Genomic DNA, 27872 nt, shown 5'->3' on the forward strand with positions numbered 1-27872 from the left:
GTACTAGTGCCAGGAGATGCTCAAAACCAGGGCCTGTAAACTGGCCAGTGCTAGGCTAGGCTAACGCTATGCTACACCGCTCTATAGCTAGCCTCCATCTAAGGGGCCCTGCTATACTTATTTTACCCAGGCAGGTGAGACCCCAGTGGGGGGTTGGGTATCTTTCCTTAGTGGGGAAAGTGCTAACTAGCAGAGCTCCATAAAGGGAACATGATGTAGTTCCTCTGAGCCATTTGAGACAGGAATAAATAGAGAACCATGTAGCCCTGATTCCTTTGGGAGCTGATGTGCTAGTCATTCATCTTGTCACCTAGGGTGGCCCTATGGAGACCAGTTGTGAATGAACACGACACACACACTGAGGTTGACATGAGGGTAATCGCCACCCAACACTCCCTTGTTGCTGGGGAAACCAGAGGTGTGTGTTTGACTGTCCTGACCTTCCCCTCTTTTTGCCCTGGCAAGGTTGGACTCTAACAATATATTGAAAACCCCATTGTGATGCTAGGTAGGTATGGCATTTCTCTAATTGGCCTTTTAGAATGAGTTTCTGACTTCCTGGGATCAGGAAAGACAAGATGGAGGATCACATCACATCTGATATAGCACTGCACAATGAGACGAGTCACAAGGCGGGTCGTGTTCATTATAGCGCACGGTAGCAAAAAACTTTGCAACAGAAGACGAAACCGAGCGTTTCTTATTGGAGAACTTCAGGTTGTCCCTCCCTGTTTCAGTCCGTTTTCTTCAGTTTGGTACCTAATGAATAGGGCCTAGATTTTGAGAACAATTGCATGTGAAGGCTCCAACACATTCATATTCACAGTCGTGCGCTTCCCTTCCCTTGTGTGGCGTGGCAGGCATGGCTGATAGTATACCCAGCGGCATGCCAGGCATCACTAATCTCAGGAGAGTAACCATTGGTCTCCAGCTTGGCTTATAGCCTCTTTGATCTGTTGGGATTCATGATTGATTGGCGCACAAGGGACGACCTTGGCCTTCTGGCATATCTAGAACTTGGCACAATGGTTGGCATACATATGGAGAGGGAAAGAATGGCTGTTCTCAATTCATCTGCTATTTCCCAAAAACCCTCAAGTGCAGTAACATTTGGAGCTAGGATGGGAGCTAGGCTACTAGGGTATACCCCCACACACACAAACACACGGTTATGGTGACCTGCTTTCCAATAATCCCATCTATAACAGCTCTAGGGCTGAGATACATTAATTTAACAGTCAAACTAAGCTGCACTCAAGATGTCCTCTAGTCTATCACCAATGGTTTGGTCCACAGACACAGTATGTTTACTGATTCATTTGAGTATCTCCAGTGGTTTGGAACACAGAAACTAATCAGTAAACATACTGTGTGAGTAGTTATTGGACTGTTAAGTCCACCCACCTGGTTTAGTTTGACTGACCTTTTGGAGTTGAGAACTTGGAGGTGGAACAGCAAGCTGAGGTGTGTGTTCTCTCAGTGTGGGGGACTTGAAACGAGCATACACAACTCGCACTACGCCAGAGCCCATCTGTACAGCGCTACCGTGTGTGGGCGGAGAGAGGCAGGGGACATGCCAGGAGGACATACTGTCACAGGGATGGCACACACACACACTGATATGTATAGTCACAGCATCTGATGATGGAGGACCACCTGTCCATGAGAGAACCTTGTGTGTTTGATGAGTAAGGTCAAATCAAATGCTATACGCCACAAGGTAAGTAACCAACAGGTGTAGACGAACAGTGAAAAGCTTACTTACGGGCCCTTCCAAACAATGCAGAGAAAGAAAATAGAGAAATGATAGGATAGTAAAACACGTAATAATAAATCCACAATGAGTAACGATAACTTGACTATATACACAAGGTACCAATACCAAGTCGCTGTGCAGGGGTACGAGGTAATTGAGGTAGATATCTACATATAACAGTAACAGCAGCATATGTGATGAGACAAAAGAGTTGGTGCAAAAAGGCTCAATGCAGATATCCCGGGTAGCTATTTCACTAACTAGTTAGCAGTGTTATGGCTTGGGGGTAGAATCTGTTCAGGGTGCTGTTGGTTCCAGACTTGGTTCATCGGTACCGCTTGTCGTGTGGTAGCAGAGACTTGGGTGGATAGAGTCTTTGACGATTCTTAGGGCCTTCCTCTTACACCGCCTGGTATAGAGGTCCTGGATGGCAGGAAACTCGGCCCCAGGGATGTACTGGGCCATCGGCACTACCCTCTACTGATTTGCGGTCAGATGCCAGGCAGTTGCCGTACCAAGCGGTGATGCAGCCAGTCAAGATGCTCTCAATGGTGCAGCTGTATAACTTTTGGAGGATCTGAGGGCCCATGCCAAATCTTTTTAGCCTCCCGAGGGGGAAGAGGTGTTGTAGTGCCCTCTTCACGACAGTGTTGGTGTGTTTGGACCATGATAGATCCTTAGGGATGTGGACACCAAGATACTTGAAGCTCTCGACCTGCTTTTCTACAGCCCCATCCATGTGAATGGGGGTGTGCTCGGCCCTCTGTTTTCTGTCACCCACGGTCAGCTCCTTTGTCTTGCTGACGTTGAGGGAGAGGTTGTCGTTCCTATAGGCTGCCTCGTCATCAGTGATTAGGTCTGCCACCATCGTGTCGTCAGCAAACTTAATGATGTCGTGGGTGAATAGCGAGTACAGGAGGGGACTAAGCACGCACCCCTGAGGGTCCCCATGTGTTGAGGGTCAGCGTGGCTGATGTGTTGTTGCCTACCCTCACCACCTGGTGGTGGCCCGTCAGAAAGTCTAGGATCCAGTTGCAGAGGGAGGTGTTCGGTCCCAGGGTCCTTAGCTTGGTGTTGAGCTTGGAGGGCACTATGGTGTTTAACGCTGAGCTGTAGCCAATGAACAGCATTCTCACATGGTTGTTCTTTTGTCCAGGTAGGAAAGGGCAGTGTGTAGTGCAATAGATTCAGATCAACTTTATTATCCCACCAGGGGGAAATTGATTTGGTCATGTGCTTAACAAGACGGTACATAAAACATGAAAACACTGAAACGACACAATACAATCATTCAAAGTGCTATAGCTACACATTTAGAGAGAGCATCATCTGTGGATCTGTTGGGGCGGTATGTGAATTGGAGTGGCTCCAGGGTGTCTGGGAGGATGGTGTTGATGTGAGCCATGATTAGCCTTTCAAAGCATTTAAAGGTGACGTGGCGATAGTAATTTAGACTGGTTACCTTGGCGTTCTTGGGCACAGAAACTATGGTCTGCTTGAAACATTCATTTTTTTTATTTAACCAGGTAAGACCATTTGAGATGAAAAACGTATTACAGACTGGGTCAAGGAGAGGATGAAAATGTCAGTGAAGACAATTGCCAGCTGGTCAGCACATGAGGTGTGTGTGTGTCGTAGAGGAAGTGAGTCATCTAATTTGTCCTCCCCCTCAAATTTGTAGTACTCACTCAATATTCTCTACCTGACTGGTCAGACTGCAGTGTGTGTTTCAGTGGGTGAGTGCGTGACTGCACTGGTAAGTGTTTGTGTGGGTTTGTACTGTACACTATATTACTCTTGGGTCGATGCTTGTCTTAAAAATGTAAGAACAGACATTACGCGCGTGCATGCGTTCGTGTCTATGCATGCACGTGTGTGTGCAAGCGCGCTTGCATGCGTGTGTGTGTGTGTCTTTGCCCTCTGCCTTGGCAGGAAAACAGTGCTACTGACAGTTCCTGAAGAGGCGAGCGCCACAGGCACAGCTAGGGCAGAACAAACCCTTCTGGAGCACAGCTCACAACTCGAGAGACAGGAAGGGAGAGAGAAATAAAGAGAGACAGGAGAGGCCTGAGGTACACAGAAAGGAAGAGATGTGGAAAAAGAGAGAGAGGCCTGAGATACAGAGAGGAAGAGAGAGGGATGACGAGGCCTACGAGAGAGTGAGAGAGAGGCCTGGGATACAGAGAGGAAGAGAGAGGGATGACGAGGCCTACGAGAAAGAGAGAGAGAGGCCATTCAGCAATTACAGGAGAAGTGCCTCCAATACAAGGACACTAACTATATCCACCATCTGTAACACATCGCTAGATGATTCCCAAGACGTCTATGTTAGTATACGTTCAACAGCATACCTCGCCCTGGGGGGAAACAGCATCTCTAACTTGTATTTAATAAGGGAATACTAATGACTGGGGTCAACCTCACTCCTGGTATATTAGTATAGTACTGTAGTTATATATTACCGTCTGATTTAGGATGACACTCTTACTTGCCCACTTGGCCACTTCTCAGGGGCAGTTGCCATCTTACACTCTTAGAAAAAAGGGTTCCAAAAGGGTTCTTCAGCCAACCCCATGGGGTAACCATTTTTGGTTCTAAGTAGAACCCTCTGTGGAAAGGGTTCGACCTGGAACCAAAAAGAGTTCTCCTACGGGGTCAGCCGAAGACCCATTTTATGTTCTAGATAGCACTTTTTTTCCAGAGTGTAGCCACGGTTTCAAGAGCATAAGTTATGATGTCATTCAGTTATTTAAGGTTTAATGAACTTTTATGGCGGGTTGTGACATCACTTGCCTGAATACCCATCCACATGGCTCTGGCCAAACTGACATTTCTTCTTCACGATGTGTCTGGATTTGCCTCCCTGCCCTACGATTTCTAGAATGCAAACACATTCTGACCATTCTGATTGGTCCCAGAAACCGATGGATTGGATCAGAGCCAAAGTATTTGGTTTAAAATATACTTAAGTATCAAAAGTAAATGTAATTGCTTAAATGTACTTAAGTATCAAAAGTAAAAGCATACATAATGTCAAATTCCTTTAATTAAGCAAACCAGACGGCCCGATTTTGACATTTTTTAAATTGACGGATAGCCAGGGGTACACTCCGACACTCAGACATAATTTACAAACAAAGCATTTGTGTTTAATGAGTCTGCCAGATCGGAAACAGTAGGGATGATCAGGGATGTTCCCTTGTTAAGAGTGTGAATTTGACCATTTTCCTGTCAAAATGTACTTTGGGGTGTTGTGGGGAAAATGCATGCAGTAAAAAGTACATTATTTTCTTTCGGAATGTAACAAAGTAAAAGTTGGCAAAAATATAAATAATAAAGTGAAGTACAAATACCCTAAAAAATTAAGTAGTACTTTAAAGTATTTTTACTTAAGAACTGTTGATTGGTTAGAGATGATCCAATCACTGATTAATTTGTTTTGTGCAACGTTCCCTTATTTTGAAGTGACACAAACAACTTCTAGGATGGCAGATTCAGACTGAATGTATGTAGAGATCAATCGAGCAGGTGAATTAAATTCAGGGTCAGTCAAATCAAATTGTATTGGTCACATACACACATTTAGCAGATGTTATTGCGGGTGTAGCAAAAATGCTCATCAGGCAATGTCATCACGGCATTAACTATACATTGTGACCAATGGTGTGTTATCTCAGGGCTGATGGGAAAGGTCAGAGGAAGCAGAGGTTTATCAAGAGAATAGATTAGTTTGACCTTTTCATGACCCCTCATTAGCACCTTTTCATTATAGTCCCAGTCCAACAGGGTAATGAGGTTTCTTACATGCAAAATGCTGTCTGACTGCTATACTGAAACAAAAATAAAAATCAACATGTGAAGTGTTGGTTTCATGAGCTGAAAGAAAATATCCCAGAAATCTTCCATAAACACACAAAGCGTATTTCTCTCATATTTTGTGCACAGATTTGTTTACATCCCTGTTAGTGAGCATTTTCTCCTTTGCCAAGATAATCCATCCACCTGACAGGTGTGGCATATAAACAAGCTGATTAAACAGCATGATCATTACACAGGTGCACCTTGTGCTGGGGGCAATAAAAGGCCATTCTAAAATGTGTCGTTTTGTCATGCAACACCATGCCACAGATATCAAGTTTTAAGGGAGCGTGTAATTAGCATGCTGACTGCAGGAATGTCCACCAGAGCTGTTTCCAGATAATTTAATGTTCATTTCTCTACCATAAGCCGCCTCCAACGTAGTTTTAGAGAATTTGGCAGTACGTCCAACAGGCCTCACAACCGCAGACCACGTCTAACCATGCCAGCCCAGGACCTCAACATTCTTCCCTTGCAGGATCATCAGAGGGCAGGAAGAAGGGGTGCTGAGGAGTATTTCTGTCTGTAATAAAACCCTTTTGTGGGGAAAAACTCGTCCTGATTAGCTGGGCCTGTCTCTACAGTGGGTGGACCTGGCTCCCAAGTTGGTGGGCCTATGCCCTCTCAGAGCCACCAATGGCTGCACCCCTGCCCAGTCATGTGAAATCCATAGATAAGGGCCTAATGATTGATTTCAATTGACTGATTTACGTATATGTAACTCAGCAAAATCTTTGAAATTGTTGCATGTTGCTTTTACATTTTTTTGTTCGGTATAGATACTGGACCGTGTGGTAACTATTGATTTTGAGGTTTTCCTCTCCAAACTGAAAACAAACAGCTCACCAATACATATGAGGGATGACACTATAATTAGTGTAGACATTTCTCCTGCATTTGTGAGGTTCATATTTCTTTTACATGGAGAATATATTTTTTTAAACTCTTGTCTCGCTTTCCTGCTCATTCTTGGGGGCTGTATGGGTTTCACCTCTTCAGCAGTCTCAATTAATTAATTTGAGGTGAATGTGTGTGTGTGTGTGATGGGTGAATAAGGGGATCCGTTCTACTTTCTGACAGGATTTTGTAATTGGCCGCTAATGAAAAAGACGCTAATGAAAAAGGGCGCTTTTATTCGCGACTGCAGTGTTGAAAGCTAGCGTATTAATAGCATACTTGGTACCTCAGGGACTTGATCATCGAGTCATTATTATGAGCTGAGATCCCTGGTGTGTGTCCCAAATATCATCCTATTCCAGATATAGTGCACTCCTTTTGACCAGGGCCCATAGGCATCTGGTCAAAAGTAGTGCACTATATAGGGAATAGGGTGCCATTTGGGACGTACACCCCAAGTGAAAGCAGATGGAGGGAGTTTCGGCTATTAATGACGAGTACATCAAGAGTTTTGTGAACTTCAAAGGGAGAGATAGAAAGACAGCACATAGACAGGTAGGGCAGAGATAGAAAGACAGCACATAGACAGGTAGGGCAGAGATAGAAAGACAGGACATAGACAGGCAGGGGAGAGGTAGAAAGACAACACAGACCGATAGGGCAGAGATAGAAAGACAGGGAAAGTTAAAAGGCTGCCTCCATGTCTCTTGGTCCTAGGCTTTGGGATATTTAAAAGGCTGTCTCTCCATGCCTCTTGGTCCTAGGCTTTGGGATAGTTAAAAGGCTGCCTCTCCATGCCTCTTGGTCCTAGGCTTTGGGATAGTTAAAAGGCTGCCTCTCAATGTCTCTTGGTCCTAGGCTTTGGGATATTTAAAAGGCTGCCTCTCCATGTCTCTTGGTCCTAGGCTTTGGGATAGTTAAAAGGCTGCCTCTCCATGTCTCTTGGTTCTAGGCTTTGGGATAGTTAAAAGGTTGCCTCTCCATGTCTCTTGGTCCTAAGCTTTGGGATATTTAAAAGGCTGCCTCTCCATGTCTCTTGGTCCTAAGCTTTGGGATATTTAAAAGGCTGCCTCTCCATGTCTCTTGGTCCTAGGCTTTGGGATAGTTAAAAGGCTGCCTCTCCATGTCTCTTGGTCCTAGGCTTTGGGATAGTTTAAAGGCTGCCTCTCCATGCCTCCTGGCCCCAGGCTTTGGGATAGTTAAAAGGCTGCCTCTCCATGTCTCTTGGTCCTAGGCTTTAGGATAGTTAAAAGGCTGCCTCTCCATGTCTCTTGGTCCTAGGCTTTGGGATAGTTAAAAGGCTGCCTCTCCATGTCTCTTGGTCCTAGGCTTTGGGATAGTTTAAAGGCTGCCTCTCCATGCCTCCTGGCCCCAGGCTTTGGGATAGTTAAAAGGCCAGTGCCAGACGACCTGAGGGACCTACTGGGTACAGAACGTAAATGCATGTCTGACATGTATTGGGGTACACAATCGTGGATTGATTTAAAAACTAATAGAAGACTATTAAAATTAATTCTAAAACTCACAGGCAGCCAGTACAGAGACCTTAAAACCGGTGTAATGTGTGCTCTCCATCTGGTCTTGGTCAGTACCTGTGCTGCAGCATTCTGTATGTTTTACAGTTGACCAATGGCTTTCTTGAGTGGACCAGACAGGAGAGCATTACAGTAGTCAAGCCTGCTTGTAATAAAAGCATGGATGAGTCTCTCTATGTCAGCCTGATATAGAAACGACCACAGCTTGGCAATGTTCCTCAGGTGGTAGAAACCTATTACGGTCACATTCCTGATGTGTGATTCGAAATTGAGTTCAGAATCTAAAATGACACCTAGGTTTTTAACCTGCTGTTTTATCCAGATTCTCTCTCTGTGCTTTGGCTCCAATAATAAGTACCTCAATCTTGTCTTGATTTAGCTGGAGGAAGTTGTGAGCCATCCAAGTATTTCAATCCCTAATACAGTGTAATCATTTATCTGTGGATCTAAAATCCTCTGGTGACACAGAAATGTAAAGTTGTGTATTGTCTGCGTTGAAAGAAAGAAAGGACATAGACAGGGCAGACCTAGAAAGACAGGACATAGACAGGCAGGGCAGACTGTTATAACTGCATCATTTACATTAAGTTATTCAAAGATTGACATTTATTTACATTGAGTCAGGCAAAGAAACCACCTGTCGCTGAGAGCAATTGTGTCAGCTGTACCCTTAGCAAGCCTAGCAAACTCTACAAGGTGCACCAGGTCTTTTAATGTGAGTATGTAAACACACCTATGCTGTGAAGCTGCCTGGATCTCCTAGTATGCTTCTATAATGTATAATTAAAGAAACGCTGGTCAGCGGCAGGACGCCCAACCAACGAAGAAGAGGGACCACATGATTTATGATAACGACAGTGCCTCCAGGCCATGTACAATGACGTGCGTGATAATGGCCCTTTGACAGCTCTGATCAAAGGGCCTCAACGGGAGAGAGAGAGAGAGAGAGAGAGAGAGAGAGAGAGAGAGAGAGGAGCTGGACTCTATGTTCTGTGCTGGATGTCTGTCTGCCTCCAAGAACAAACCTCTCTCCGGTAGGAACCTCAAACGAGAACATGAATGCTGGTACATTGCAAATAAAGCATGCATGACATGACTGAAATAGACTCCTCTCTCTCAAGAGAGAACAATCTCCCATACTTGTGGAAAAACGTAATCCCCTGTATAGGGCTACGTTGATGTAGTATCAGTTTGCTCAACAGTTCATGAAGACACGCTGGGAAAACGCTCAAAGAACAAGGAAAAGCTGAAGATTGTGATCTCTATCCTCCACTGGCTGAGCGAGCAACAGCGCTTTGGATAATGAATGTTGGCAATGGTGGATTGGAGAGGGATTGAGATTGGGGGCGGACCGGGCAGACTTTTGGCAGGATTCTGGTGCCTGAGACGGGTCTTACATTCTCACTGAATGAGAAGAGGATGAGAGAGAGTTAGAGTTCCTGGCCTACAAGTGCACTACATCCACCCCAGTGGCCTACTGTTGTGGAGACAGGAAACATCATGCATGGGTGTCAGCCAGTGACCGAGACCAGGGCTTCTGTCAGGGCTTAAAACGTCACATACATCTGGACTGTATTAAATGAGACAAATTAATACGGAGACACAGAGACGTCCTGGCTTGGCTGCACATGGCGCGGTGCGTTGTGCCTGCCAAGACACCAAGAGGATGGCAGACTTAACGCATTCCCACACATTCACTGCTACCGCCACACGCATTGCACACATGCGCACAAACACACCTCCTACTCTTTGCCTGTGCGCTCCTTCACCCCGAGTCTCTTTCCAACATTTACAGTCACATGTTTCCTGCTTGCGTGGTTAAATCTTCCTCCGATTGTCTTTCATACAGCATATACATCAGGAGCAGTGTTCAAGTCTAGCGGCCTGTTTCCCAAAAGCATCTTAAGGCTAAGAAACATTGAGCTCAATGGTTCTAATGATGAACTTAGCCTAAGGATGCTTTTGGGAAAACGGGCCTAGTTCAGTCCAGCAATCTCGTCTCTCAATCTTGGTTCTCCCCCTAGACTTGATTGATTAAAAGGGTTGATTGGCCCGTGAGTTCATTCACCTAATCATATGCGCTCCTACTTCAATCAGACAATAATTGGAAGGTAATAATGAACTCCAACAGAATTTATATGAATTGCACCCTGAATTGATTTGATCTCAGAAGGAAATTGACAAAGTATTTATGAAGAATTCCAGGTAAGGAAAACTTTCACACCAAACCCTTGAAAAGTCACCGTTTAGACACAGCTCTGAGACACAGCTCTGAGACACCTCCTCTTCAGCTCTGAGAATCATTGGAACAACGTGTTCTTATTTTCTGAACTAGTCTGTATTCTCCTTACTGAGGGAGGCCCTGAGATGAAATAAATAACATTAACTCGATGCAATTCAAATTGAATAAAGAGAAAAACCTTTATTTATTTCCCACTTTTTCCGGGAATGTAATTAGTTCCCATCCATTGTGTGTCGCCAAGGTAATAGGCAAAAAACCAACACATTAATTTGACATTAAGCCGCAGAAGGCTGTCGAGGAACGCTCATTTATCAGAGATCCACAGACGGGATAAACAACGTTCAGCTCCTAATGCGTTTTAAATGTTTGTTTAGTCTATGGACAGTTACTTACGTAGTATTACCCTGTGTATAATGTTGTATTGACAGACACAGAATTAGAGTAGGTTTGTCAAACCTAGAGGAAAGAAAGAGTACTTCACCCACATGGAATGTCTACTTTATACCCACACGGCTGCTAATGTATGTCAACCAGAGGAGGCTGGTGGGAGGAGCTGTAGGAGGACAGGCTCATTGTAATGGCTGGAATGGAATAGATGGGACAGAGTCAAACGTGTGGTTTCCATATGTCTGATGTGTTTGACTCTGTAATGACTGGAATGGAATATATGGAACAATGAGCCTGTCCTCCTATAGCACCTCCCACCAGCCTCCTCTGATGTTGAGGTTCAGCATAGGGACAGAATATGTAGGTAGAGTGAATGCAAACGCCCTCATCCAGGACTCCCTGGTGGTAACTTCAGTGTCTGTCTGTTCTTCTTGCCTGCTGCGTTTTCTAAGAATGATAAATAGATAGGTATTGTTATTGTTGTTATTGTTATTGTTGAGGCACTGTTTCACAGAAAGACTGTCTGCTTTGACTTCCTGGGAGCATCAGACAGTCAGACAGACAGACAGGTTGAAGACAATCAATTGGTGCTTGGCTGTATCGCTTCAAATACAGTTCCCAATGATTACCTGCAGGTATCCGGAGTCGCTGTTGTCCGCCACAGATCTATAATGCAAAGACAATGGCTTTTACCAAGGAAGGTGTAAACACACAGGGCTGTACTGAGTCCTTTTTTTACCAAGGAAGGTGTAAACACACAGGGCTGTACTGAGTCCTTTTTTTTTTTACCAAGGATGGTATAAACACACAGGGCTGTACTGAGTCCTTTTACCAAGCAAGGTGTAAACACACAGGGCTGTACTGAGTCCTTTTTTTTACCAAGGATGGTGTAAACACACAGGGCTGTACTGAGTCCTTTTTACCAAGGAAGGTGTAAACACACAGGGCTGTACTTAGTCCTTTTTACCAAGGAAGGTGTAAACACACAGGGCTGTACTTAGTCCTTTTTACCAAGGAAGGTGTAAACACACAGGGCTGTACTTAGTCATTTTTACCAAGGAAGGTGTAAACACACAGGGCTGTACTGAGTCCTTTTACCAAGGAAGGTGTAAACACACAGGGCTGTACTGAGTCCTTTCACCAAGGAAGGTGTAAACACACAGGGCTGTACTGAGTCCTTTTACCAAGGAAGGTGTAAACACACAGGGCTGTACTGAGCCCATTTTACCAAGGAAGGTGTAAACACACAGGGCTGTACTGAGTCCTTTTACCAAGGAAGGTGTAAACACACAGGGCTGTATAGAATAAATAGACACTAGATATTAGGAAATGAGATGTCTGTGAATTGTCTTTCAGTGACGCCTTGTTCTCATAGTGTCAGCTATGCCCTGGGGCAAGAGTTAACAACAACCGTAGCACTACAGGTAATAAGGTGAGTGTTTAAGTGGTAGCACCACTGAATACATCTCTGGCCTCCGACTGTGCTCCTATTCAGTCTGTATTGTTGAATTGAACACCTGCGAACGTCTCCATAGCGAACCACAGTCATCGTTATTGTACATTACCCGCATGGCTCTTGCCCCTATGGGTCTAAATGCTGTTCAGCCATAATACCCTTCCATTGTCAAACAAGCCAAGATGGAATTTTGCCTGTGAATAGCTACAGTCGCCCTTTTGAGAATAATGATACCTCACTGTACCGACTATTCAGTCCCTGAAGTGACGCTCTCTATCTCATACCCGCCACCATTAGCAGGTCAGGCAGAACAGGAGAGAGATTCATACGGCAGCCATAATGAGATAGGCGATGAGGACAGCCATGACAGAACACCCTCTCATTGGAAAGAGCCAAATAGCCACTGAACGGTTCATAATGGAGTAGCTTCGTTTGTCTCCTGTGTAGACTCGCTATGGAAACTGAGGTTTTTACCAGAGAAATTGTGGCTATAGAAATCGTAGGGTTTTCATCAGAATGAATACCCTGCCTTGAGGAAGTATAGTCATTCATTTAGCTTAGAGATATTGCATTTTGTGCCCACTGTAAAGTTTGGTGGAGGAGGTATAATGGTCTGGGGCTGTTTTTCATGTTTTCGACTAGACCGCTTCATTCCAGTGAAGGGAAATCTTAACGCTACAGCATATAATGACATTCTAGACGATTCTGTGCTTCCAACTTTGTAGCAACAGTATGGGGAAGTACCTTTCCTGTTTCAGCATGACAATGCCCAGCCTGCACAGAGCCCTGACCTCAACCCCATCTATCACCTTTGGGATGAATTGGAACGCCGACTGCGAGCCAGGCCAAATCGCTCACATCTGTGCCTGACTTCACTAATGGTCTTGTGGCTGAATGGAAGCAAGTCCCCGCAGCAATGTTCCAACATCTAGTGGAAAGACTTCCCAAAAGAGTGGAAGCTGTTATAGCAGCAAAGGGGTAACCAACTCCATATGAATACCCATGATTTTGGAATGAGGTGTTTGATGACTTTTGGCCATGTAGTGTATCTTGAAAATTAAAATGTACCACAGCTTTGGATAAAATTGAAAATAATGACGGGTAAATTTAATAAAAAATTGTTGGTAAAATACTATCGACTTCCTGACGGGCCGCCCCTAGGTGGTGAGGGTAGGTAACAACATCTCCACCCCGCTGATCCTCAACACTGGGGCCCCACAAGGGTGCGTTCTGAGCCCTCTCCTGTACTCCCTGTTCACCCACGACTGCGTGACCACGCACGCCTCCAACTCAATCATCAAGTTTGTGGACGACACAACAGTGGTAGGCTTGATTACCAACAACGACGAGACGGCCTACAGGGAGGAGGTGAGGGCCCTCGGAGTGTGGTGTCAGGAAAATAACCTCACACTCAACGTCAACAAAACTAAGGAGATGATTGTGGACTTCAGGAAACAGCAGAGGGAACACCCCCCTATCCACATCGATGGGACAGTAGTGGAGAGGGTAGTAAGTTTTAAGTTCCTCGGCGTACACATCACAGACAAACTGAATTGGTCCGCCAACACAGACAGCATCGTGAAGAAGGCGCAGCAGCGCCTCTTCAACCTCAGGAGGCTGAAGAAATTTGGCTTGTCACCAAAAGCACTCACAAACTTCTACAGATGCACAATCGAGAGCATCCTGTCGGGCTGTATCACCGCCTGGTACGGCAACTGCTCCGCCCACAACCGTAAGGCTCTCCAGAGGGTAGTGAGGTCTGCACAACGCATCACCGGGGGCAAACTACCTGTCCTCCAGGACACCTACACCACCCGATGTCACAGGAAGGCCATAAAGATCATCAAGGACAACAACCACCCGAGCCACTGCCTGTTCACCCCGCTATCATCCAGAAGGCGAGGTCAGTACAGGTGCATCAAAGCTAGGACCGAGAGACTGAAAAACAGCTTCTATCTCAAGGCCATCAGACTGTTAAACAGCCACCACTATCATTGAGTGGCTGCTGCCAACACACTGACAACTCCAGCCACTTTAATAATGGGAATTGATGGGAATTGTACTCTATATTGATGGGAATTGTACTCTATATCATCGACTGCATCTTTATGTAATACATGTATCACTAGCCACTTTAAACTATGCCACTTTGTTTACATACTCATCTCATATGTACAGTGCCTTGCGAAAGTATTCGGCCCCCTTGAACTTTGCGACCTTTTGCCACATTTCAGGCTTCAAACATAAAGATATAAAACGGTATTTTTTTGTGAAGAATCAACAACAAGTGGGGCACAATCATGAAGTGGAACGACATTTATTTGATATTTCAAACTTTTTTAACAAATCAAAAACTGAAAAATTGGGCGTGCAAAATGATTCAGCCCCCTTAAGTTAATACTTTGTAGCGCCACCTTTTGCTGCGATTACAGCTGTAAGTCGCTTGGGGTATGTCTCTATCAGTTTTGCACATCGAGAGACTGACATTTTTTCCCATTCCTCCTTGCAAAACAGCTCGAGCTCAGTGAGGTTGGATGGAGAGCATTTGTGAACAGCAGTTTTCAGTTCTTTTCACAGATTCTCGATTGGATTCAGGTCTGGACTTTGACTTGGCCATTCTAACACCTGGATATGTTTATTTTTTAACCATTCCATTGTAGATTTTGCTTTATGTTTTGGATCATTGTCTTGTTGGAAGACAAATCTCCGTCCCAGTCTCAGGTCTTTTGCAGACTCCATCAGGTTTTCTTCCAGAATGGTCCTGCATTTGGCTCCATCCATCTTCCCATCAATTTGAACCATCTTCCCTGTCCCTGCTGAAGAAAAGCAGGCCCAAACCATGATGCTGCCACCACCATGTTTGACAGTGGGGATGGTGTGTTGCTTTTACGCCAAACATAACGTTTTGCATTGTTGCCAAAAAGTTCAATTTTGGTTTCATCTGACCAGAGCACCTTCTTCCACGTTTGGTGTCTCCCCCAGGTGGCTTGTGGCAAACTTTAACCGACACTTTTTATGGATATCTTTAAGAAATGGCTTTCTTCTTGCCACTCTTCCATAAAGGCCAGATTTGTGCAATATACGACTGATTGTTGTCCTATGGACAGAGTCGCCCACCTCAGCTGTAGATCTCTGCAGTTCATCCAGAGTGATCGTGGGCCTCTTGGCTGCATCTCTGATCAGTATTCTCCTTGTATGAGCTGAAAGTTTAGAGGGACGGCCAGGTCTTGGTAGATTTGCAGTGGTCTGATACTCCTTCCTTTTCAATATTATCGCTTGCACAGTGCTCCTTGGGATGTTTAAAGCTTGGGAAATCTTTTTGTATCCAAATCCGGCTTTAAACTTCTTCACAACAGTATCTCGGACCTGCCTGGTGTGTTCCTTGTTCTTCATGATGCTCTCTGCGCTTTTAACGGACCTCTGAGACTATCACAGTGCAGGTGCATTTATACGGAGACTTGATTACACACAGGTGGATTGTATTTATCATAATTTAGGTCAACATTGGATCATTCAGAGATCCTCACTGAACTTCTGGAGAGAGTTTGCTGCACTGAAAGTAAAGGGGCTGAATAATTTTGCACGCCCAATTTTTCAGTTTTTGATTTGTTACAAAAGTTTGAAATATCCAATAAATGTTGTTCCACTTCATGATTGTGTCCCACTTGTTGTTGATTCTTCACAAAAAAATACAGTTTTATATCTTTATGTTTGAAGTCTGAAATGTGCCAAAAGGTCGCAAAGTTCAAAGGGGCTGAATACTTTCGCAAGGCACTGTATATACTGTACTCGATACCATCTACTGCATCTTGCCTATGCTGCTCTGTACCATCACTCATTCATTTATCTTTATGTACATATTCTTTATCCCTTTACACTGTGTGTATAAGGTAGTAGTTTTGGAATTGTTAGTTAGATTACTCATTGGTTATTACTGCATTGTCGGAACTAGAAGCACAAGCATTTCGCTACACTCGCATTAACATCTGCTAACCATGTGTATGTGACAAATACATTTGATTTGATTTTTTTTCTTTGCCAAATGGCGCTTATAAAACATCGCTACATCTCTTTCTATTGCTATTGTCCAGGAATAAAATGATGATGGACCAATGTTCCTCAGCCTTTTTCATAGCCTAGTGGTAGCGAATAGCTAGACAGGCAGATAAGTCTTCCATGAAGCGTGAGCCATCTACCTGAAGACGCTGATCTCTCTAGGTCACTGTATCTGTCTGTCCTCCACACACACACACACACACACACACACACACACTGATGGCGTTGCAGCCACAAATCGATTACTCCACAAGGGCACAGACAGGAAGCCGCTCCTCTGCCAAGCTGCTAGGTCAGAGGTCAACCCCTCTGTGCGCTGACGGAGGGAGGCCAGTCTGTCATGGAGGACAAGACATGTGTGTTTGAGAGACCAAGGGAGAGCCCCGTCTGTCACTGAGGAGGACAGGACCAGGACAGGCAACACTGGTGCTGGTTGCCTAAGGCATTTGAAGACAAGATAGAACTCTTTGTTCTAAACATGTAAGGATGCAGGTTTGAAGTCCATGTGGATAGTTTTTATGAACAAAACTAAATCTATATTACCATTGAACAGCCTAATGTGCATTGGGAGCACCATTCAAACTCTATCCTCTCCCTCCATGGGGTGTATCTCAGGCTTGGTGTTTGAAAGTCTGATCCTTTTGGGTAAAACACCGGAGGTAAGTCGCATGATGGAATCTAGGCATGAGAACCCATCCCATTCATTCCTCTGATGACACTTTTAATCAATGGTAGGGACTTATCTGAGCTTTTTCTCTCATATTGTCTCTCGCTGTCTCTGTCATCTCCTTCTTTATTGTTTGCAATCCCGTCTAGACAAAATATGGACTGTTGCATGCCTAGCAATTTGTCTCATAGAACTGCTAGGCTGGCATGGATGCAGTATTAGGCCCCTAAAGTGGAGCACAATGGCAGCTCCCAGCTAAAAGCCCACGCTGATGCTCTGCTCTGAAATTGCTGTCATTACTAGAGGAAACAGGCTCTCTGCTTCCTGCCTGCCTGTCTGACTGAATGACTTTCCCTCTGTTTCAGAGCCCTCATTACAAACCCCTCTCCCTCTCTCCTTGTCTTTCTCTCTCCGTCTCACTCTGTTACAGTCTCTCTTCCTATTTCTCCTTCTCGGTCTTGTTCTCCAGGTTCTTCCCACCCATCTCTCTTTTACATTCTCTCTCTCTCTCTCTCTCTCTCTCTCTCTCTCTCTCTCTCTCTCTCTCTCTCTCTTACATTCTCTCTCTCTCTTTCCCTCTCTCTCTCTCTTTTACATTATCTCTTTCTCTCTCTCTCTCTCTCTCTCTCTCTCTCTCTCTCTCTCTCTTACATTCTCTCTCTCTCTCTCTCTCTTACATTCTCTCTCTCTCTCTCTTTTACATTCTCTCTCTCGCTCTCTCTCTCTTACATTCTCTCTCTCTCTCTCTCTCCCTCTCTCTCTCTCTTTTACATTCTCTCTCTCCCGCTCTCTCTCTCTCTCTCTCTCTCTCTTACATTTTCTCTCTCTCTCTCTCTCTTACATTCTCTCTCTCTCTCTCTCTTACATTCTCTTTCTCTCTCTCTCTCTCTCTCTCTCTCTCTCTCTTACATTCTCTCTCTCTCTCTCTTACATTCTCTCTCTCTCTCTCTCTTTTACATTCTCTCTCTCTCTCTCACTCTCTCTCTCTCTCTTACATTCTCTCTCTCTCTCTCTCTTTTACATTCTCTCTCTCTCTCTCTCTCTCTCTCTCTCCTTCTCTCTCTCTCTCTTACATTCTCTCTCTCTCTCTCCCTCTCTTTCTCTCTTTTACATTCTCTCTCTCTCTCTCTCTCTCTCTCTCTCTCTCTCTCTCTCTCTCTCTTACATTCTCTCTCTCTCTTTCCCTCTCTCTCTCTCTTTTACATTATCTCTTTCTCTCTCTCTCTCTCTCTCTCTCTCTCTCTCTCTCTCTCTCTCTCTCTCTCTCTCTCTCTCTCTCTCTCTTACATTCTCTCTCTCTCTCTTTTACATTCTCTCTCTCGCTCTCTCTCTCTTACATTCTCTCTCTCTCTCTCTCTCCCTCTCTCTCTCTCTTTTACATTCTCTCTCTCCCGCTCTCTCTCTCTCTCTCTCTTACATTTTCTCTCTCTCTCTCTCTCTTACATTCTCTCTCTCTCTCTCTCTTTTACATTCTCTCTCTCTCTCTCACTCTCTCTCTCTCTCTTACATTCTCTCTCTCTCTCTCTCTTTTACATTCTCTCTCTCTCTCTCTCTCTCCCTCTCTCTCTCTCTCTTACATTCTCTCTCTCTCCCTCTCTTTCTCTCTTTTACATTCTCTCTCTCTCTCTCTCTCTCTCTCTCTCTCTCTCTCTCTCTCTCTTACATTCTCTTTCTCTCTCTCTCTCTCTCTCTTTCGCTCTCGCTCTCTCTCGCTCTCGCTCTCTCTCTCTCTCTCTCTCTCTTACAGTGCCTTGCGAAAGTATTCGGCCCCCTTGAACTTTGAGACCTTTTGCCACATTTCAGGCTTCAAACATAAAGATATAAAACGGTATTTTTTTGTGAAGAATCAACAACAAGTGGGACACAATCATGAAGTGGAACGACATTTATTGGATATTTCAAACTTTTTTAACAAATCAAAAACTGAAAAATTGGGCGTGCAAAATTATTCAGCCCCCTTAAGTTAATACTTTGTAGCGCCACCTTTTGCTGCGATTACAGCTGTAAGTCGCTTGGGGTATGTCTCTATCAGTTTTGCACATCGAGAGACTGAAATTTTTCCCATTCCTCCTTGCAAAACAGCTCGAGCTCAGTGAGGTTGGATGGAGAGCATTTGTGAACAGCAGTTTTCAGTTCTTTCCACAGATTCTCGATTGGATTCAGGTCTGGACTTTGACTTGGCCATTCTAACACCTGGATATGTTTATTTTTGAACCATTCCATTGTAGATTTTGCTTTATGTTTTGGATCATTGTCTTGTTGGAAGACAAATCTCCGTCCCAGTCTCAGGTCTTTTGCAGACACCATCAGGTTTTCTTCCAGAATGGTCCTGTATTTGGCTCCATCCATCTTCCCATCAATTTTAACCATATTCCCTGTCCCTGCTGAAAAAAAGCAGGCCCAAACCATGATGCTGCCACCACCATGTTTGACAGTGGGGATGGTGTGTTCAGCTGTGTTGCTTTTACGCCAAACATAACGTTTTGCATTGTTGCCAAAAAGTTCAATTTTGGTTTCATCTGACCAGAGCATCTTCTTCCACATGTTGGTGTGTCTCCCAGGTGGCTTGTGGCAAACTTTAAACGACACTTTTTATGGATATCTTTAAGAAATGGCTTTCTTCTTGCCACTCTTCCATAAAGGCCAGATTTGTGCAATATACATACGACTGATTGTTGTCCTATGGACAGAGTCTCCCACCTCAGCTGTAGATCTCTGCAGTTCATCCAGAGTGATCATGGGCCTCTTGGCTGCATCTCTGATCAGTCTTCTCCTTGTATGAGCTGAAAGTTTAGAGGGACGGCCAGGTCTTGGTAGATTTGCAGTGGTCTGATACTCCTTCCTTTTCAATATTATCGCTTGCACAGTGCTCCTTGGGATGTTTAAAGCTTGGGAAATCTTTTTGTATCCAAATCCGGCTTTAAACTTCTTCACAACAGTATCTCGGACCTGCCTGGTGTGTTCCTTGTTCTTCATGATGCTCTCTGCGCTTTTAACGGACCTTTAACGGAGACTTGATTACGCACAGGTGGATTGTATTTATCATCATTAGTCATTTAGGTCAACATTGGATCATTCAGAGATCCTCACTGAACTTCTGGAGAGAGTTTGCTGCACTGAAAGTAAAGGGGCTGAATAATTTTGCACGCCCAATTTTTCAGTTTTTGATTTGTTAAAAAAGTTTGAAATATCCAATAAATGTCGTTCCACTTCATGATTGTGTCCCACTTGTTGTTGATTCTTCACAAAAAAATACAGTTTTATATCTTTATGTTTGAAGCCTGAAATGTGGCAAAAGGTCGCAAAGTTCAAGGGGGCCGAATACTTTCGCAAGGCACTGTACATTCTCTCGCTCTCTCTCTCTTACATTCTCTCTCTCTCTCTCTCTCTCTCTCTCTCCCTCTCTCTTACATTCTTTCTCTCTTGCTCTCTCTCTCTCTCTCTCTCTTTCTCTCTCGCTCTCGCTCTCTCTCTCTCTCTCTCTTTCTCTCTCGCTCTCGCTCTCGCTCTCTCTCTCTCTCTCTCTCTCTCTCTCTCTCTCTCTCTCTCTCTCTCTCTCTCTCTCTCTCGCTCTCTCTCTCCCTTTCTCTCTCGCTCTCGCTCTCTCTCTCTCTCGCTCTCTCTCTCTCTCTCTCCCTCTCTCTCTTTTACATTCCCTCTCTCTCTCCCTCTGTCTCTCTTTTACATTCTCTCTCTCTCTCTCGCTCTCTCTCTCGCTCTCTCTCTCTCTATCTCTCTCTCTCTCTCTCCCTCTCTCTCTCTCTTTTACATTCTCTTTCTCTCTCTCTCTCTCTCTCTCTCTCTCTCTCTCTCTCTCTCTCTCTCTCTCTGTCTTTCGGGAGCTCTGACTGGCAGGTAATTACCAATGGGGTGACAGTGGCCCATTTCAGGAGTTCAAATGTCAATGTGGCAAATCTCTGCCAGCTAATCCACCCCCACCCCCATGTTGAAAGTTCTGTTCTTTTGTCCTGTCTCTCCGTGTGAGGTAGTACTTGCTAGTACATGTTAGTGATGTGATGTCAGAGAGCTCTGTCAGGGCTATCTATCTATCTGATGTACTCGGACTGGTGTTGGGAAACACTGTTCTAAGTGCACTTGTTTTTGAATTTAGCTCAGACCTCTCCTCTTCTCTTCTCCTCATTACATATGCTACCAGATAGCTGTCAGACAGAGAGAGAATCTGCTGTACTTCCAAGGGGGCAGACTTAGCCACTGTTAATAACAGAGGCTCAACCAAGTATTCTAGGAGATGGAAGGACCAATTGAAGTACCATGTTATTTGGAGACACACAATACAGTCCATACACTTTGATTGGTCGTGTCAAAAAAACAAAACAGACTTTTGTGGAAAAGAAGCACACATGAAAACTGGTTGAGTGCACAGAACAGCACAGTATCAATTAGATATAAATAACATTGCTATAAAGGAACCTTTTCTTCAGTGATGATAAGGCTACCATGCTCCCAAAATGTACACAAATTTTGGAGACATACTTTGAAAAGTTTATTTTCAATATGTGTTCCTGTATATCAGTAACTGCCAACCTATAAAAAATGTCCGATATCCATCATAGTCTAGGCTACCAAGCATGAGGGCAAATAAATCAGATCTGTTCATCCTTTAGTATCCACTGTCTGCTCTTTTGTTTGGCTAACTGCTAACCGCTGGTTCTGTGATCTGGGCGATACAACAGGCTTCTTGTTGGGGGTACCCGTGTGACGGGGGTACCCTTTCTCCCTCATTTGTCTCATTCAAGAAATGTAACACATCAAACAGCATCCCGCTGCTAGGCTTGTTTTTACAGGCCCTTTTTGTTTCCTACTTTGCATTAGCGTCCCTGTTCAAGAAGCTAGGCCTTACATGCTAACTAGCTAGGAAATGGGCTGCATTAGCATTTTTTTAATAGACTTTTCACCCTCAATGAGTCACATACTACAGTTAACTAATGGAGCAAAGAGATTAAGCTGAAAGATGTTCCCGAAAGTGACACAGTTCACATGAACTGGGACAAATATGACAAAAGTCAGTAAGTGGTAATGTCTTGCGTTTGATTGTTTGGATCCATTTCGGAAAGGCAATTCACTAAGGCTGTGTTTACACAGGCAGCCCAATTCAGATATTTTTTCACAGCAGATATTTTTCAGAGCTGATCTGATTGGTCAAAAGACCAATTAGTGAAAATAATATCAGAATTGGGCTGCCTGTCTAAATGCAGCCTAGGGGCCAAGTGAAGACTTGATCTATGTACATAACTCAGTCTTCCATGTCATTCATCAGTTGACATCAGAATTTGTAAAGTTAACAGAGATCCATACAATGAAAACAACAGACATATCCACAGTTCAATGACCTAATTCCCTGAGTTGTCTCATACAAAATGGAAAGAATCCAACCAGGATGCACTGTAGCATGCCGAACTACCGTAGGTCCCCTCAGTGTTAGCCCTTTGGGTTACCATGTTCATGTCACTGTAGAATTCCCTCCTACCTTCCCTTCCTCCCCAGCACTGTTTTAATACACTTGGCCTTTAGATGTTAAACCACAGTAGCCTTCTCTTTATTTATGTGCATCAGAAGCCTGTCATTTGAGGTGCAGCAGAAATGATGCAGTCCACTGGGAGTGACGCAGGCAGACAGAAATACAGCGCCGAGGTTTTCTACCGTGAGACTGACGGCGGACAGTCGGGCACACACGCATGTATGGTCATCATCCTGGTGCCAACATGGCTGAGGGGCCCACCACTCGCGTGACGTCTGTCCCTCTACGCGAAAACCCACAATGGGAAAACTCTTGTTGCTATAAGCAGAGGCCTTATTTTAGAGCAACCAAATCAGATATAGACATTGTAATGTCTAAATACAATATACTGTTCAATGGTGTTCAATTTCAAATGAATGGAGTTACTGGAAATTCTGATTGTCACGAAACAGTTCATTGCGTCTAGCTCTGCAGTAGGGCTAGATTATTCATCCAGATTATACCCAACCCTCTCCAGTCAGCCCTTCAGCCAGACAGATCTTCCCTATCTAAACCTCTCCAGTCAGCCCTTCAGCCAGACAGATCTTCCCTACCCAACCCTCTCCAGTCAGCCCTTCAGCCAGACAGATCTTCCATACCCAACCCTCTCCAGTCAGCCCTTCAGCCAGACAGATCTTCCCTATCTAAACCTCTCCAGTCAGCCCTTCAGCCAGACATATCTTCCCTATCTAAACCTCTCCAGTCAGCCCTTCAGCCAGACAGCTCTTCCCTATCTAAACCTCTCCAGTCAGCCCTTCAGCCAGACAGATCTTCCCTATCTAAACCTCTCCAGTCAGCCCTTCAGCCAGACAGATCTTCAATATCTAAACCTCTCCAGTCAGCCCTTCAGCCAGACAGATCTTCCCTATCTAAACCTCTCCAGTCAGCCCTTCAGCCAGACAGATCTTCCCTATCTAAACCTCTCCAGTCAGCCCTTCAGCCAGACAGATCTTCCCTATCTAAACCTCTCCAGTCAGCCCTTCAGCCAGACAGATCTTCCCTATCTAAACCTCTCCAGTCAGCCCTTCAGTCAGACAGCTTTTCCCTATCTAAACCTCTCCAGTCAGCCCTTCAGCCAGACAGATCTTCCCTATCTAAACCTCTCCAGTCAGCTCTTCAGCAAGACAGATCTTCCCTATCTAAACCTCTCCAGTCAGCCCTTCAGCCAGACAGATCTTCCCTATCTAAACCTCTCCAGTCAGCCCTTCAGCCAGACAGATCTTCCCTATCTTAACCTCTCCAGTCAGCCCTTCAGTCAGACAGCTCTTCCCTACCCAACACTCTCTAGTCAGCCCTTCAGCCAGAAGGGGATATAAGAGGGTTGAGAGGGATCCCCAGGGAATCACAGGGCAACGCTCCGGAACATTCTGTTCTGACTGGTTATTTGTCATCACAACCCCATGTGATGTGACCTTAAACTGCTTGTTAGTCAAAGAGATGTACATAACCGTCGATGCTAACATTACCTTCACCAGCTGTTGATTTGAACATTTCCCTCTCATATTCCCTTGCAAGGAGATAAACAACCTAGCTCCTAAAAATATCCCTGAACCTTTTTGATGCAACTGGTGCCAAATGGAACATAGCAGGAGATGGGTGCTTGTGCGCATCATCAAAAAGCGCCCCCTGATTGATATGCACCTACAGTCTCCATGCAGCCTGCTGCTGCAGAGGAGAGAAGAGAGGCAGGGAGCCCGAGAGAAACAGACCGAGACCGAGATGAGAGGCTTAGCTATAGTACACCTTATGATCTCTGCTATGCCTTACCACAGAGCCCTATGACATCACAAGACCGCCTCACTCTGAGACCAACCGACCTTCTGATTCAAAGTCGTTCATCTCTAATTAGTGGAACCTAATACTCCTGCTATTGATTGGTGGTTGATGTACGTGTATTGAACATCCAGGTTGTATTGAAGGTAGGGTTTTCCCAGATACTGTGAAGGGAGGCAAAGGTTAAATGGATCAAACGCAGGTTTGGAGTCGTGATGGCATTTGACGGAAGCGTTTGATCCGTGACAGGGGATGATGAGGGGTTATCTCTGAGACTCAGATTGAGTCCTATAGGGCCCTGGTCAAAAGTAGTGCACTGTATAGGGAATAGGGTGCCATTTGGGACACATCATGGGAGGGTGAGAAATAAAGTCATCATCATCTGGATCAGACCTTTTATTTGGCTCTTTTGCTCTAAAGGTCAGAACTGCTAGTGTACTGCCATGGCAAGGAGGGCTACACAAATGAAGACGTAGTACTGCACTGTGTTGTTGGCTAGAGTCGGCCTGGAGTGGAGTTCCTGAGATGTTACTGAGAGCATTGTTGCAGTTTTGGCTTGAGAAGAGGTTTATTGCTTCTCATGAATAGTCTGGATCTTTCTCTCTCTGTCTGCCAGGCTTTCACACGTTTACACAATCAGCCCAATTCTGATCGTTTTTCCACAAATTGGTCTTTTGACTAATCACATCGGATCTTTTTTCAGAGCTGTTGATGGGAGAGAAAAAAATCTGAATTGGGCTGCCTGTATAAACACAGCCGTAGTATTTTACAGTATCTCTCTATGCCTCACTCTCTCTCTCTCTATCTCTCTCTCTCTCTCTGTCTGTCTCTCTCTCTCACTGTCTCTCTCTGTCTCGCTCTCTCTGTCTCTCTCTCTCTCTGTCTCTCTCTCTCTCTGTCTGTCTCTCTCTCTCGCTGTCTCTCTCTGTCTCTCTCTCTCTCTGTCTCTCTCTCTCGCTGTCTCTCTCTTTCTCTCTCTCTCTGTCTCTCTCTCTCTGTCTCTCTCGCTGAACAGCACAACAATAAAACTTGGCCTTAATTAACACTCATTAATCTGCTGCATTTTCTATTAACGACACCAATTAATTACGTGGCGGCAACACTAATGCTGCATACATAATGAGGGGATGGAAAACAAAGGGAGGAGTAGAAAGAGGAGAAGAACAGATGTGTGGGTGGGACTTTCTTTCATTCATCCTTATTTGTCTGTGGTCACACACAGACGTGCATGCAAACATACAAACACACACACACACACACACACCCACACACACACACACACACACACAATGACCCCCTCACGCAGCACGCCTGTTGTTTGGTGTCCACTCTGGGTGACAGTTGATGATGAAGACTTTGTTTAGGGGCCCAAGCGAGGCCCTGCTTCAACCATCTGGAGCACAGCAGGCTTCCCTCATTGATGAGGTGGTGGGTAGCAGTTGTAGTGACATGAGGTCTCGGTATGAGGGCCGGCGTGCCCTCCTCTCAGTTCACTAAGAATGGAGAGACGAAACCTCCCGGCCCACGCCCAGCTCATAGACATATTTTACACACGTAGACAAACACACGTGTGGTGACGTACACACACCAATACTACGCCGCACACACACTCACACTGATACCCCTCCCATTCAACACACATACGCACACTGATGCCCCACCACACACACACACACACACACACACACACACACACACACCGATCCCCCCTTCACACACACAGTCCCAGGCCTCACATATTTTGTATTCTGTGCTGTATGGCCAGATGACCAATGCTAAGAGTTCCTCATCAGAGAATGTACAAAACAAGAACGTGTTCAACACATCATAAACACAGCCAAGCTGTGGCTAATACAGTGTTTCCTCCCTCCCTCCCCCTCACTCCCCCCTCCCCTTTTCTTTCCATCACTATATTTCCTGTTCTTGCTCTCTCTCTCTCTCTCTCTCTCAATTCAATTCAATTCAATTCAAGGGTATTTATTGGCATGGGAAACATATGTTAACGTTGCCAAAACAAGTGAAGTAGATAATATACAAAAGTGAAATAAACAATAAAAATTAACAGTACACATTACAATGTACACATTACACAGTACACATTACACATTACACTCACAGAAGTTCCAAAAGAATAAAGACAATACAAATGTCATATTATGTCTATATATAGTGTTGTAACGATGTGCAAATGGTTAAAGTACAAAAGGGAAAATAAATAAACATAAATATGGATTGTATTTACAATGGTGTTTGTTCTTCACTGGTTGCCCTTTTCTTGTGGTCACAAATCTTGCTGCTGTGATGGAGTTTATCAAAATTGGGTTTGTTTTCGAATTCTTTGTTGATCTGTGTAGTCTGAGGGAAATATGTGTCTCTAATATGGTCATACATTTGGCAGGAGGTTAGGAAGTGCAGCTCAGTTTCCGCCTCATTTTGTGGGCAGTGTGCACATAGCCTGTCTTCTCTTGAGAGCCAGGTCTGCCTACGGTGGCCTTTCTCAATAGCAAGGCTATGCTCATTGAGTCTGTACATAATCAAAGCTTTCCTTAAGTTTGGGTCAGTCACAGTGGTCAGGTATTCTGCCACTGTGTACTCTCTGTTTAGGGCCAAATAGCAGTCTATTTTGCTCTGTTTTTTTGTTAATTCTTTCCAATGTGTCAAGTAATTATCTTTTGTTTTCTCATGATTTGGTTGGGTCTGATTGTGTTGCTGTCCTGGGGCTCTGTGGGTTCTGATTGTGTTTGTGAACAGAGCCCCAGGACCAGCTTGCTTAGGGCTCTTCTCTGTAAGTGATGGCTTTGTTATGGAAGGTTTGGGAATCGCCTCCTTTTAGTTGCAGAATTTAACGGCTCTTTTCTGGATTTTGATAATTAGCGGGTATCTGCCTAATTCTGCTCTGCCTGCATTATTTGGTGTATTACGTAGTACACAGAGGATATTTTTGCAAAATTCTGCATGCAGAGTATCAATTTGATGTTTGTCCCATTTTATGAATTCTTGGTTGGTGAGCGAACCCAGACATCATAACCATAAAAGGCAATGGGATCTCTAACTGATTCGAGCATTTTTAGCCAGATCCTAATTGGTATGTCGAATTTTATGTTCCTTTTGATGGCATAGAAGGCCCTTCTTGTCTTGTCTCTCAGATCGTTCACAGCTTTGTGGAAGTTACCTGTGGAGCTTATGTTTAGACCAAGGTATGTATAGTTTTTTGTGTGCTCTAGGGCAATGGTGTCTAGATGTAATTTGTATTTGTGGTCCTGGCGACAGGACCTTTTTTGGAACACCATTATATTGGTCGTTTTGAGATTTACTGTCAGGGCCCAGGTCTGACAGAATCTGTGCAGAAGATCTAGGTGCTGCTCCAGGCCTTCCTTGGTTGGTGACAGAAGCACCAGATTGTCAGCAAACAGTAGACATTAGACTTCAGATTCTAGTAGGGTGAGGACGGATGCTGCAGACTGTTCTAGTGCCCTCACCAATTTGTTGATATATACAGTGGGGCAAAAAAGTATTTAGTCAGCCACCAAATGTGCAAGTTCTCCCACTTAAAAAGATGAGAGATGCCTGTAATTTTCATCATAGGTACACTTCAACTATGACAGACAAAATGAGAAAAGAAAATCCAGAAAATCACATTGTAGGATTTTTAATGAATTTATTTGCAAATTATGGTGGAAAATAAGTATTTGGTCAATAACAAAAGTTTATCTCAATACTTTGTTAT

Source organism: Oncorhynchus mykiss, chromosome 10, assembly GCF_013265735.2.
Source record: "Oncorhynchus mykiss isolate Arlee chromosome 10, USDA_OmykA_1.1, whole genome shotgun sequence".
NCBI classification, from domain to species: Eukaryota; Metazoa; Chordata; class Actinopteri; order Salmoniformes; family Salmonidae; genus Oncorhynchus; species Oncorhynchus mykiss.